The sequence below is a fragment of the Symsagittifera roscoffensis genome, chromosome 10, assembly GCF_963678635.1.
Source record: "Symsagittifera roscoffensis chromosome 10, txSymRosc1.1, whole genome shotgun sequence".
In the NCBI taxonomy this organism is placed as follows: domain Eukaryota; kingdom Metazoa; phylum Xenacoelomorpha; order Acoela; family Convolutidae; genus Symsagittifera; species Symsagittifera roscoffensis.
In genome coordinates, this window is record NC_087071.1 from 38,185,038 (window position 1) to 38,197,382 (window position 12,345).

At 33.7% G+C, this 12,345-nt stretch overlaps 2 protein-coding genes across 2 annotated transcripts in view; one reads left to right on the plus strand and one right to left on the minus strand.

The window, feature by feature from the left end:
- Positions 1-4,023, minus strand: part of LOC134855634 (lymphoid enhancer-binding factor 1-like) — a 37,161-nt gene extending 33,138 nt beyond the window's left edge. The window contains exon 1 of the mRNA XM_063872194.1: positions 2,729-4,023. The gene's annotated coding sequence lies outside the window, so the exon portion shown is untranslated. The remainder of the gene's footprint in view (positions 1-2,728) is intronic.
- LOC134855596 (UDP-galactose translocator-like) overlaps positions 1-12,345 on the plus strand; it is a 433,562-nt gene that overhangs the window by 158,515 nt on the left and 262,702 nt on the right. The gene's annotated exons all lie outside the window — the stretch shown is intronic.

The following is a 12,345-nucleotide window of genomic DNA, read 5'->3' on the forward strand; positions in this document are numbered from 1 at the left end:
TTTTTTTCATAAATTTGAGTTAAATTGAGTATATCGCCGGGAAATGTGAAGTCGGCATTAGATTCAGTTTTATAATTAAGGGTAAAACACCAAATAAACAAGACTGCTCGTATCAGGGCGAAGCCCTGAATGTTCCGACTGCCTTTTAAGGTTTATGGAGCAGCAGTAATAACCTTAAAAAAAATTAAATGAAATAAAATAAAACGAAAATTTTTTTTTCTAAAATTTGAAATTTTTTATGAAAATCATCCCCCCACACGCCATATAAAGTACAAAAGAATAGATTTAGCTCCTAGTAACAAATCAATTATGGCAAATAAGCTTCGTTCAACCAATTTGGAACGATTTATAAGACGGATTAAATCTCCGCTTACGGGTTAATAACGCGAATTACATCGCGCGTTAATTGTCCCAAATTGGTCAAAATGGCCAAAATAGCAAACTTTAAACCCTCATAACTTTACGAAAAATGATCACAGGTGAAATATCTTTTCAAATTTAAGCTCAGGACAACAATACCTTTTGAATGATATAAAAAAAATCCGTCAAAAATGGCTAGTTAAAAAGTCGAAATTTGTCTGAAGAAAAAAAAAACCCACCCCGAGCACAAATATTCCGTTACTTTCGTATCGAAAGCCGGAACAAAAACACAAGCTTTACAATTGGAACGGTTAAAACAGAATTCTAATTAATTCTCGATTCGAAAATTGAGTCGATTCGATTTTCAGACCATTTTACTGAAAAATTCTCGTTCTTTTTTCCATTTTTTTAAACTGAAAATTTCTGGTACGATGTAAGACTAATGATTCATTTACTTTCCTTCAGATAATTTTATTGCATCTGTTGCCAATTTTCTCGACAAGATATTCACTGTGATCTACTTGATCTAAAATTTTTGAAGTTCACTCGAAGAGAACAAGTCTTAAATTTCATTCATTCAAAATCATAAGAAATAAATACGTATATGTTTTTCATTTCACAGACCCCTGTCTAAGGGTTTTTTTTCTGTTTTTTTTTTCTGTTTTTTTCACCTTTTTTTACTTAATTACTGAACCCCTAGTTTCAAACTGGATCAATCGTACAATTTAACCCCTACACCTACGCTACGAAAATCTTCTGCAAAGTTGACAATGTACATACAGAGATGATTTTACTGGGCCGGCTAGGGTAGATAATTGTGACAATACTCAAGGAACGTCCCTGATGTCAACCTTATATCGATTATTCAAATACTGGCACCTAAACTGAATATGTGGCATATCAATAGCGTTAAGTACATTACATCCGAAAATAATTATGTTGCTAAGTTTACAGACGCTTAAGTGAACCATCGTATAATCTTTCTCTTAGCCATATATTTAGTTTTTGACTTTAAAAAATGCACTTCAAAACAAATCACAATTACGTTGTTTTTCAAAAATGTTCATTGGGAAATGACCTTGAAGTTAAAATAGGAAACTTTGAACCCAAATGCGGCTGAGCTTTTGGCTCAACTGGAAAAAAACTGACACCTTCAGTCTTTCCTAAATTTGTTTCAGGCGTTTTCCATCTAGGATAATAATAGCCAATCAGATTCGTTCAATCAACCTGCTTGATTAGTTTCAGCGTTCAACAATGCCGAAATACAACAGTGCAGAAATTGAAAATGTGTTCAACAGTCTCAAAATTTGATCATGTTTGGGAATTTTGAGTTCTTTTTAAGAATCTTTGTCAGTTTCATTTGCGTAAATACTGTTTTGTTTTGAAGCGAAACCGAGAAATCAATTTGATATTTTACTGAATCGACTGTTTGTTCAGAAAAATTTATGACGCCACGCTTAGGGAAATTTTATTTGTTCATTCAGCGGCATTTTTTTGTCTTTTTCAACTTCCGTCCATTCGAATGTAAATACTTCTCAATGATTTCACTAGTCAAAATCCCGCTCAAACCGCCCAAAAACCGTTTCAAAACCGCTTAAATCTTGGACAATTTTTTCTTAAATGTTATCAAAACGGTTTATTTGTTGCAGGGCACGCGCAAGCAGCTTTATAAAAACCTGAGATCAAGTGTTGTATTTGAAATTGTTTTGCAATCCTCGACTTAGGTTGGAATGAGTAAAATCAGTATTGAAAGTAATTTTCGGCATTGTCAATTAATGTTTTGATTTTAGTCTCAGTTGTAATTCGGCTCTGTTGTACTGCCCGTTTTAACGAATCTGTAGCTGACTCTGCAATTTTTTCGCCATATTCACTGTGAACAGTTTTTGAAGTTCATTAAAAATTTGGGATGGGGGTGGTTCAAAAAGATTATGACCAGAGTTTCATTCCGGTATGTGCAGCATTACAATCGAATATGTATCTGTTGCCAACATAACAGACCTAGAAAATGTTTTCAGTTTTTTGATTTTTTGCTAGCTTTGTTTGGAAACAAAATATTTTAATAGTTCGAACAAGTAGTCCAAATTTTGTGACGAATATGTTTTTTTAGTCAAATTTTGCTTGTTTTTTTTTGCTAATTTTCTGGGAATGCGGCTCTGTGGGTACGCACCATGTTAAGTCGGTTTAAGTTTTTATTGACATATTTTCAAAATGTCATTATACACTATGACCGTAATATGACACTCAGCAACCAAAAAACTTATTAGCTCGAAAAAAATCATGAATTTCTCAAAATTTATTCGAGTTTTTCAAAACTTAATGTTTTCTAGTTTCTTGTTGTTTTTTTACTTTATTAAAACCATATACTTACTAGGGAAGAAGATCATTGAAAATAATATAACTAATAATTATATTAAGAATATAACAAACTGGATTCAGAAACAATGAATGAAAAACGACGTTTGGGCCAGAGAAGAGAGAAAATAAAATTTCCGTGGATTCAGATTTGAGTACTGTCGGTTTTCCCAGGAACACTTTCAAGTTTTTGAAGAGAATGCAAACTTGCTCAGGTGTGTTGATTGAAATGCGTATGTATTCGAATATGAAGTCGTTGAGCGTAACTCGATTTATTTTGATTTGATTTGTTCTGCTGTACTTTATTCTCTATCTCTGGCGTTGGTGGTTTGTGATTTCAATTCGGTTCTGTTTCGCTCTTCTTTCGGCTCTGTTCCGTCCGATTCTGTGATAAAATGGACCTAGGCAATGCCTGGCTACAAAAAGACACTCACTAATTGGCATAAATAATATTAAGCCTACAGACTCATTTGCCACCAGTCAAAAAATTTTATACACCATTTAAGGAAAATAACATATTTCAGCAGATTTTTCTGTCATTTGAACGAAAACCAGGGATTTTTAGTCTATTTTTCGTAATTTTGGGAAATAGCTCCGTCTTCGAGGGCATTTATCAACCGTTGTTTTTGCGAACTTATCTGCCTTATAACATATTTTAGCATGTTTCTACAGATATTCCCGTCGGCTTAACTGACCAATTCGGTCAGCAGCGCTGATAGGCGATTTGTAGTGCAATAAGTTGGAGGAGAGAAATAGAGAGTAGGGGAGATGAAAGGGGCCGCCGCATGACACAAATACTTCAAAGGGAGAGAAAGAGAGAAATGCCGCCGCCTGTAGTAGTATCTGAACAGGCAAATCAATTGAGTGAACGAAGAGTGAACGAATAGAGGAGAATCAATTTCTGCAGAAAGACTGAATGACAGAATGTCATATTAGCCAATCATAACTACCAATTCAAAAATTATCACTAAATCAAATTGAAAATTAGTCAGTATTGCACAATTAGACGATTGCCTATTTTGGAGTTTTCTGACAGTCAGTCTGTCGGTCAATTGAACAGTCCCGGAAAGTAGCAGCACATTTTTACACGCCCGGATCAACACCAAATTACTGCCTCAATCGCTAAATTACACGGAGGCCGGTCTAAGAGAAGATTGACCCAAGAGCAGAACAACCCGAAAAGAAATTCGCTCAACGCTCAAAATTTGATAGTAGATAGCAAACGAAGTGAACTTTAAAAGCAACCGAAACTCAATTTATTCATACTAATTTTGCCTCGGCTAATTGCGCGTGTGTACGTTCATCGTGAAAATCTAAGATTCTTTTGGAGGAATTAAGTTCAACCTATCATAGTATTTTTTGGGCGATGTCTTAGTTACCAAAAGGGCATGACTTAGCTGGTGTGAAACTCCGATATGGAATTTTTCACAGAATTAGTATTCACAGTCAGTATTTAAAAGGAAACGATTCCACTGAAGGTTCTTTTCGGTTATAACCCCCTAAGTTCTGAAAACTACAAAATGAAAACTTTCATTTGAAAATTGGAGCAGAATCTTAACAACCCCCCCCCCCCCCCTCTTTCAAGAAGGGGATTGTTAAATAGATCAAAATGGTCGACTTTTCGACCAATCAGAACGCAGCAAAATTCGAAGTCTCAATACAATCTCTTGTGCTATTTTACTGTTTCTATTTACAGGGTTGGAGATTCTTTATTAGATGGGGGGGGGGGAGATGGGGGGGGGATGGGGGGGGGCTGAGATTGTTAAGTAGATTCTTGGAACAATATTATTAATTCAAAGTGCGGAAGAAAGATGGGAGCGACTAAGTACAAATTGTCCTCTGAAACAATTTAAGGTGGAGTATATGTAATATCTGACAGATTGTATTTAGTTTGAGACTTTTTTGCCCTCTCCGCACTGACAAAAATGGATTAGGATCGATTTAAGTATGAAAAAACTAAATTGAAAAAATTTAGATCGATTTTAGTACGAGAAAAGTACGAAGATTGAATAAAAAAGATAAAAATTGATTTGGATCGATTTAAAATCAATTTAAATTGATCGTAAAACCCTGCTACAAAAATTGATCCAAGTCAATTTTAAATCGTTTTAAGTCCATTTTTTCCAGTCTTAATTTTTTTGTTTTTAAGGGGATTGAAACAGATTTAAATCGATTTTTTATTCATTCGAGTTTTACCAGTTTCAGATTTTATTTGCACTTATTCATTGCCTAACATGCTTCATTTTCTTCCATTGCGTATTGTAGCACCAAAATATCGATAAAAGACCAAAACATCGATAAAATTCTATGATTTCCTTGTATTTTTTGAGTTCAAAAACTGATCTATATTGACCCTTTTCTTGATTATTTTCATAAGTTTTTGCTCAAAATCTGATCTACAATCATGATTTTCTATGATTTAATTGCATTTTATTCAGATCAAAAATTTGATTTTTTCCGATTGTTTTCTTGTTTGTTACATATGATTTTCCCATAATCTGATTTTCAATGATTTTCTATGATTTCATTGCATGTTTTCGAGCTTAAAATCTGATTTATGTTTATCAATTTATTGAATTCTATAACATCTGGCATGTGTGTTTTTATTTAAGAAATCGAAAATTAATTATATTAATTTTTTTTCTGCAGAGCATGTTTTTTTGCCGTGTTAGCTAAAAAAAATCGATTTTAGTGAGTCGGAAAATCCATCCAAATAGATTCAAATCAATTTTTAAGACACTTAAATTGATTCATATTTTTCAAGAAAGATCAATTTGAATCGATTTAAAATCCAATTAATTTCGTAAATTGTACATTGTTAATCGATTTGGATTGATTTAAAACCGATTTAAAATCAATTTAAATTGATCTGAAACCATTTTTGTCTGTACGGGTTAGTTTTTAACCTCATTGAAGTTAAAACTTGGGGATGAAATTTGTCCTCTGAACCAGGAGAGTGCCAAAAGTAAATGAACTACAGTAAAATACCCTCCCCGAATTTGTATGTCTTAAATATTTAGAAACTTTTAATGCGGTTTTGTATTTTGATAGGTTTTAAAATCAGTTGAACTGTCATTTTATTTTAGTTCCGATTAATTACTCTTGTTAGTAAGGGGATATAAATTTTTCTTCAAAGTTATCATATGAAAAATTTCTATTTTTTCTCCCCCAAAGGAGTGGGGGATATGGTAAGGTTCATCTAAAACATGAATGGTATTTGTGGAACCAAATTTGGATTTTGATCAATTTGTTCACTGAATTGGTCATGGAATGAGAGAAATCTCGTTTGATTCTTCAACATATAACCAGGAGAGATCTCAATTTCACAATGAGGATTCATATTTTATCTAAAAAATAAATATTGTTCCACCTTTCGTAAACGAAAATGGGTCTTTTTACTTATTCCGTCCAACTCAATATTCCAATATCTTAAAATCAAACTATTTTGCTTCAATCTGATTGGCTAGAACTATCTAATCAAATTTCTACTTCAACTCAAAATGTTTGGTTCTTAATTAAAAGACGACTTTTGAATCAGCCGAATTGGCCTAAAATGAGGAGTGTTTGTTAAACTATTCAAAAACATTTCAAATTCGCTCCAGAGTTTTACCCAGATTGGAAAAAGACACAGGGAAGAAAACAGCTCCAGGGAAAAAACCACCTTCGTATCCGCTTGAAGTTGGGACATTTTAGAAGTCGGCTTAAGAAAAAAGTGATCGCGTTTGTTTCAATCAAAACAACCAGTGCTAGCAGTTTTTTGTTCTCAACAATTCTACATTGAATATTACGAAATTGCAAAATTGAGAAGTTTGGGCAGAATAAGTAAAAAGACCAATGTAAGTAGACACACTTCTTGGTTTTTTCAAAAATGAGTTTTTAACAAGCCATGTTTGACCCAATTGTTTCATATTAGTCAAAAGTTATTGTTGTCTTGAGCTTAAACTTAAAAAATTGTTTCACCTGTGATCATTTTTTTGTAAAGTTATGGAGGCTTAGAGATTGCCATTTTGGCCGAGTTGGGACAATTAAAGCGCCATGTTTGTTTTGCATCCTTGCCATGTCAGTATTCGATCATAATAAATCCATTCAGGGAGATTCTGCCTTTGGAAATGAAAGACGAATAAAGATGAATGAAGGTTTTTGACCAAAAATGGGGTGTCTCATTGTACTGACTATGTAGCACGAATTCGCAGGACACTACCGTTGTTTTGAACGATGCGTGCTACAATCTCCAAACGAGTTACATGAAGATCGATATGTCTGTTGCTCTCTCTTAAAACTTCAAATTCAAGTAAAACTAGCTTTTCAAGGAGCTGTGAGTTGTTTCAGTTGATATTAGAAAACATTTCGAGCTCTTGTGAAAACTTTGAAACCACATCTCAGTTGAGTTCGCTTCGTAGATAGAGAACTTTTGTTTTTCTTTTTGTTGTTTTTGCCGTCTTTTTTACACTAATCACAAGAAATCTGCTGCGTCTAATGCAAACTTGCTTTATGATTGTTTTTTTTCTATGTATTTCAAATCTTGTTTTAGTGTTTCTTTTGGGTTGCTATATCTATTTTTTTGGGTGCTGCCCGAAGAAGTTTTTTTTCCAATACGTTTTGCTGCTGTTACTATAAACTTCCGAGCTACGGGAAGAGCAAATCGTCCAACAAGAAGCCACAACCCCGTTGTTTTTAATATGTGGCATGGTCGCATGATTATAATAGTACGCCTTCATGTGCTTAATCACAAAACTTTTGACAATTCAAAGTCACAACAGTAGTTCCTCCTGCTCCCATAAACGAACAATTTTACCTGTTTGTCTTCCTAAAAATACAGCAATTATCTGATTGTTATTCATAATAATTTTTTTATAATCTAAATTGATAAAAACTTTGAAGGGATTTCGTTCAATGCTGCAAGTGTAACGGTTTATCATCCACCGATTAGTTTCAATGATTCCTAGGATGCAGGTCGTGTCACCCACAATCTTAAAGTGAATGATGTTCAAGTAGATGAGCATGAAATGGGTACAGCAAAGATATCAAACTCGAATCGGAGATGAGATTTTGTGAAGTGAGAAAGCTGAGGATATGACCGAAATCTTTATAACCAACATGATAGGCCACTCCATCTCCTAAATCATTGAAATGTAAAATTATGGGAATCCGAGGACTCTCAAAGGCATTGTTTGGCCAAAAATGCCTCTAAATTGGAATATGTTTGTTAATTGTGTCCATTTTATAACTGAAATTCTCAAACTTTATCTTCAATTTAGTTACACTCAAATTTTTATCAATTTCAATGTATTCACGGTCGTGACCTCACCTGTCTCTACATCCTATGTTCTAGTTATTTCATCTTTTGATTTTTACGCTTGTTTTAAATACGTTTTTTTTTGTAGTACACTGTTTTATTTTGGTATCCGTTATTTTGTAAAACTGTTTGGAAAACTTTATTTGTGTGAATGTCACTCTCCATTTGATTTGTAGATCGACATAATCGCTTAACAGAATCTTAAAGTTCAATAGCGAGTTGTCAATGAAAATGATAATTGAAGCTGGCGACACCCAAATAATAGTAAAGGAATCTTTGCAGTCTCTTAAGTTGTCAGACAATGTCTAGTTGATCCAGTGGCTGCGCAGAATTTATTTCTAAGGGGGCGGTTTTACAAAAAGTTTTGAAAATTTTTCAAACTTTTTTTATGTTGACCAATTTGGTTTTCGAAAAAAGCGTTTAACTAAAAGTTTTCTAAAGGCGCCTGTGGAACCAATAAGAATAATTTTAAGGAAGGAGGTAGCGCCAAAATTGCGTGTTAAAATTTTTGTTAAATTTTTCTGCGCTGCAGGAAAACTTTTCAAGGAAAATGTATTACACAATTACACATTTAAATCCACAGGCGCCTTCAAAAATTTAACCAAAATTTGCGCGTTTTTTGGCGCTACCCCAACCTTGAAATTATTTTTGTTGGCTCCGCAGGCGCCTTTAGAAAATGTGTAAGATTGTGTAGCGAAAAATGGATGTAATAAAGTTATACAAAAGAGGGACCTATTGGAAAAATCTGTCAAACATAATTGAGGAAGAATTGGTCGACACCCCAACCCTCACCCCGCCACCCCTCAGCGCCATACTGAATTGATCCCTTCGTTTCCAATACAACGATTAGTTCGGACCCATAAAAATTACCCTCTACTGGTTCCTTCTCGGCGTTGGTGAGAGTAAAAAATGGCGGGTTTCATTTTAATGAGCCACTTACTTCACAAATTTTGTTTTTGAATGATTGTATAATTCTTTTTGGAAAGGGAATGTCTAATTTTGCTATTTTAACAAAGTCACCAATGTAGAGTTATGGACGGCAAATAGTTTCAACGATTATTCCAGTCTTAATTAAATTAGATGTTGAACGTCCTTTTTGTTCATTTTGTTTGGGGCTAGTTAGGTGACGCGATTTTGGTCCCCAGTTTATTGTGTTGACAAAATCCTAGCCCTTCTGTACCTCAATTTTTTTCACTGTTGGTTTTTTATCATTAGTTTGAATGTTTCTGCAGTTGAGGTGCATTATTTTTGTTTCAATGGCTGTACACGATGATTGCAAGACATGAAATCTACTGCAAACACAAGATACTTGACCATTTTTTGACCACCAGATTATTTGATTATAGTTCGTCTATGTCATGATAAATTACTTTGAAATGCGATATTTGCAACAAACTATTCGATAATTTGTTTTTACTGGCTCTGAAATTAACAATTAGTTCGTGCTACTTCGTGAATCTTTTGATGCCTTTTTTAAGTTCTTTACTCTGCCAATCAATGCTCTACATTTATTTGTAAATTAAGTTTCCAAAATTTGTGCTTCAGTTGGTGTAATCTTGCCATTTTTTTAAAGGTAATCTCCGTCTTCTCTGTCATTTTTGAATATGAATCACTTTCGGGTGTTCCGTACAGCTCAGGGTCTTCTTTTTTCTTTTTATTTCTCTCTTTTAACTTTTTGCGCTTCTTGATCTCTTGCACTGCCTGCAACAGTCCCTTTGATTCTGTGTCTTTGAATGCTTTTGAGCTGGAATTTGCTGACCTCTGTTTGGGTGAAATGATGGCTGTAGATCTTTAAGCTAAGTTTGTGGGACCTCTGCTTCTTTGATTTCGTTGAGCTTGCACCGAAGTTTTTGACTGATGCGAGGTTCACAAACTTGATAACAAACAATTGTTCGTTAAGTTTGAGAGCCGTCGATATGAGCTTGAAAGCAAGGTTGTACTATTTTTTCATACTGTTGCTGCATATCAGAAAAAAAAACTGACTAAGAAATTAAAAAGACCGGTTGGAACTTTATCAACTTGAAGCTCTACATTTGTTTGGTCATTATGACTCGACTTGACATTTTAATAAATTCCATGGTTTTTTGGCATGCTTATAATTATTTTATTTTTTGAGCTGTATTTGTAGCATGATACGTACAATAGATAAAGCCTCACTCAACTGTTTCCAGTTCATCCAGTGAGAAGGAGAGCTTGTTCTTGTTGCTTGTTTCCAGCATTGACAAAGACATACTTTTGTTTGATTGTTGTGATTGGAGGAGCAGTTTTTGTTGTCGCTGTTGTTGTTATTGGTGTTGTTATAGTTGTCGTAGTTATTGTTAATTTCGTTGTTTTTGCTGTTGTTGTAGTTTTCGTGTTTTCGTTGTTATTGTTGTTGTTGTTTTTGTTGTTGTTGTTGTTGTTGTTGTTGTTGTTGTTGTTGTTGTTGTTGTTGTTGTTGTTGCTGTTGTTGTTTTTGTTTCATTCAAGGATCTTAAGCAGTTCAGTGTGTTACTCACAAGTTCTAATGTTTGAGGAAACTGTCAGGCAAGTTTTGCGCTGCATATGGGTAATCTCTGATGTACATTTGCCTCGGAGTCAAAAAAATTCTTCTGCTGCCATGTTTGTGCTGTCAAATAACATTTATATCTGATTGTTTAATTTTTTTTCTGCTGATTTTAATACTAGTTTCTTTTCAATTTTTTTTATAGATTGAGTTAATTTTTGCCTGGTTTTTCAAAAAAAAATTGAGGTTTGGCAAGCACAATAACTGACGGATTCGTTACTTTTGATTACAACGACCATGCAATCACAAACAACTGAGACTCTTTGATCTTTGATGTTTTTTTTTCCAAGAATATGCTGCGGTTCAGATATTTTTATCGCGTTCGGGTGTAAAAAACTGGTTGAAAATTATCAATGTTTCTCAAAGAATTGAAATAACTAACTTTTAAAAATTTCTAATTGAGCACTGCGAGGCCTAAATTTTCTCCTGAAAAATGAATTTTTTTTTATTCATTTACTTGAAAGTCAATCGTGTTTTTCTGGATCGCGAAGGCCCTACGACTACCATTAACAGTATTTTTGTCGATGTATCAATAATTACTTCATATCTTTGAGTGTAATAGCACGTCCCTTTTAAAACAGACAATATTGACAGCATAGTTGCCCAAAAAAAACGTTTATAGCTACCAAGTTTTGGTTTTTCAAAAGTATAATCATTTGAGATATAAGCAACACTTCTGTTCTTGGGACAGTAAAATTTTTAACAAACCTCCAAGAATTTTGATAGCTGTTAAATTGATCATGAGCAAAACCAGAAAGTATAGTGGGATCAGTCTCATCAATTGCTACTTCGCCATTCAGTTTTTCAGTTTGATATCTCTTTTTCTCTCTGACTCGTTATCTATCTCAAGCGTTTCATATTGAGGACAAAAAAATGTTGCTGTATTAAAAATTTAATAATAGTAATTTTGATAAATGAATAATTATTAGTTATTTCTTGGGGAAATTGTCATACATTTCGACTAGATAATTGGCTAGGACATTTTCAGTTTTTGCAAGAAAAAAAAACCTTTTTCTTTAAAGAGTTCTCTTTTACTACTTGACAATTTTCATCAGATAATTCACTCTGCTGAGGTTCATTTGAAAAACCGGTTGACATTTTTGTACTAAGACTAGCCTAGGAAGATTAACTTTTTGTTTACCGACCAAATATTTGAAAATTTTTTCCTAATTGAAAGTAGATAAATTGGTCAATCACCTGAAAAAAAATTTTCTTAAATTGGTTGATTGTTCTCCTATAACACGATCTGTCCACTGCATAACTTAAACTCAGCAATTAATTTTTTCGATTCAGTTAAAAGATTTTTTGATGTCATTCTCTGTAGTCTTCTTCGTAAATAAAACTAAGTTTGAAAATTTGAACTTCTCCAATTTTGCTAGTCTCACGTTGTTGCTCAGTTTTAGCCAATCAATAAGGAATTTGCGTTTCTTCAGAGCGCAGTGATTCCTGGGTTTGAAGTAAATGTCGATTTCGAGATGTACATGTCTTCAAAAGTAAGTGTGCATTTTACGGGCAACCCAAATCATCAAAATTGTAGGGTTTTCGATCAAGCTCTGCGAGACAATCAGCCTTCTTCTTCCCTCTGGCGTAAAATATGGCCTAAAGGTTTCTCAAAACAAGACATAAAAGTTCAAATATAAATAATTGCCACTTTCCCGGTGTATAACAAGCTATTACTTTGTAAATCAGTTGTAAACTTTTAATTCAGGTTTTGAAATTGAGTTAAAAATAACTGGAGGTAGAAAATATAAGAAATGCTTTAATCAGAAGTTGAAATGGCTAATTATTCAGG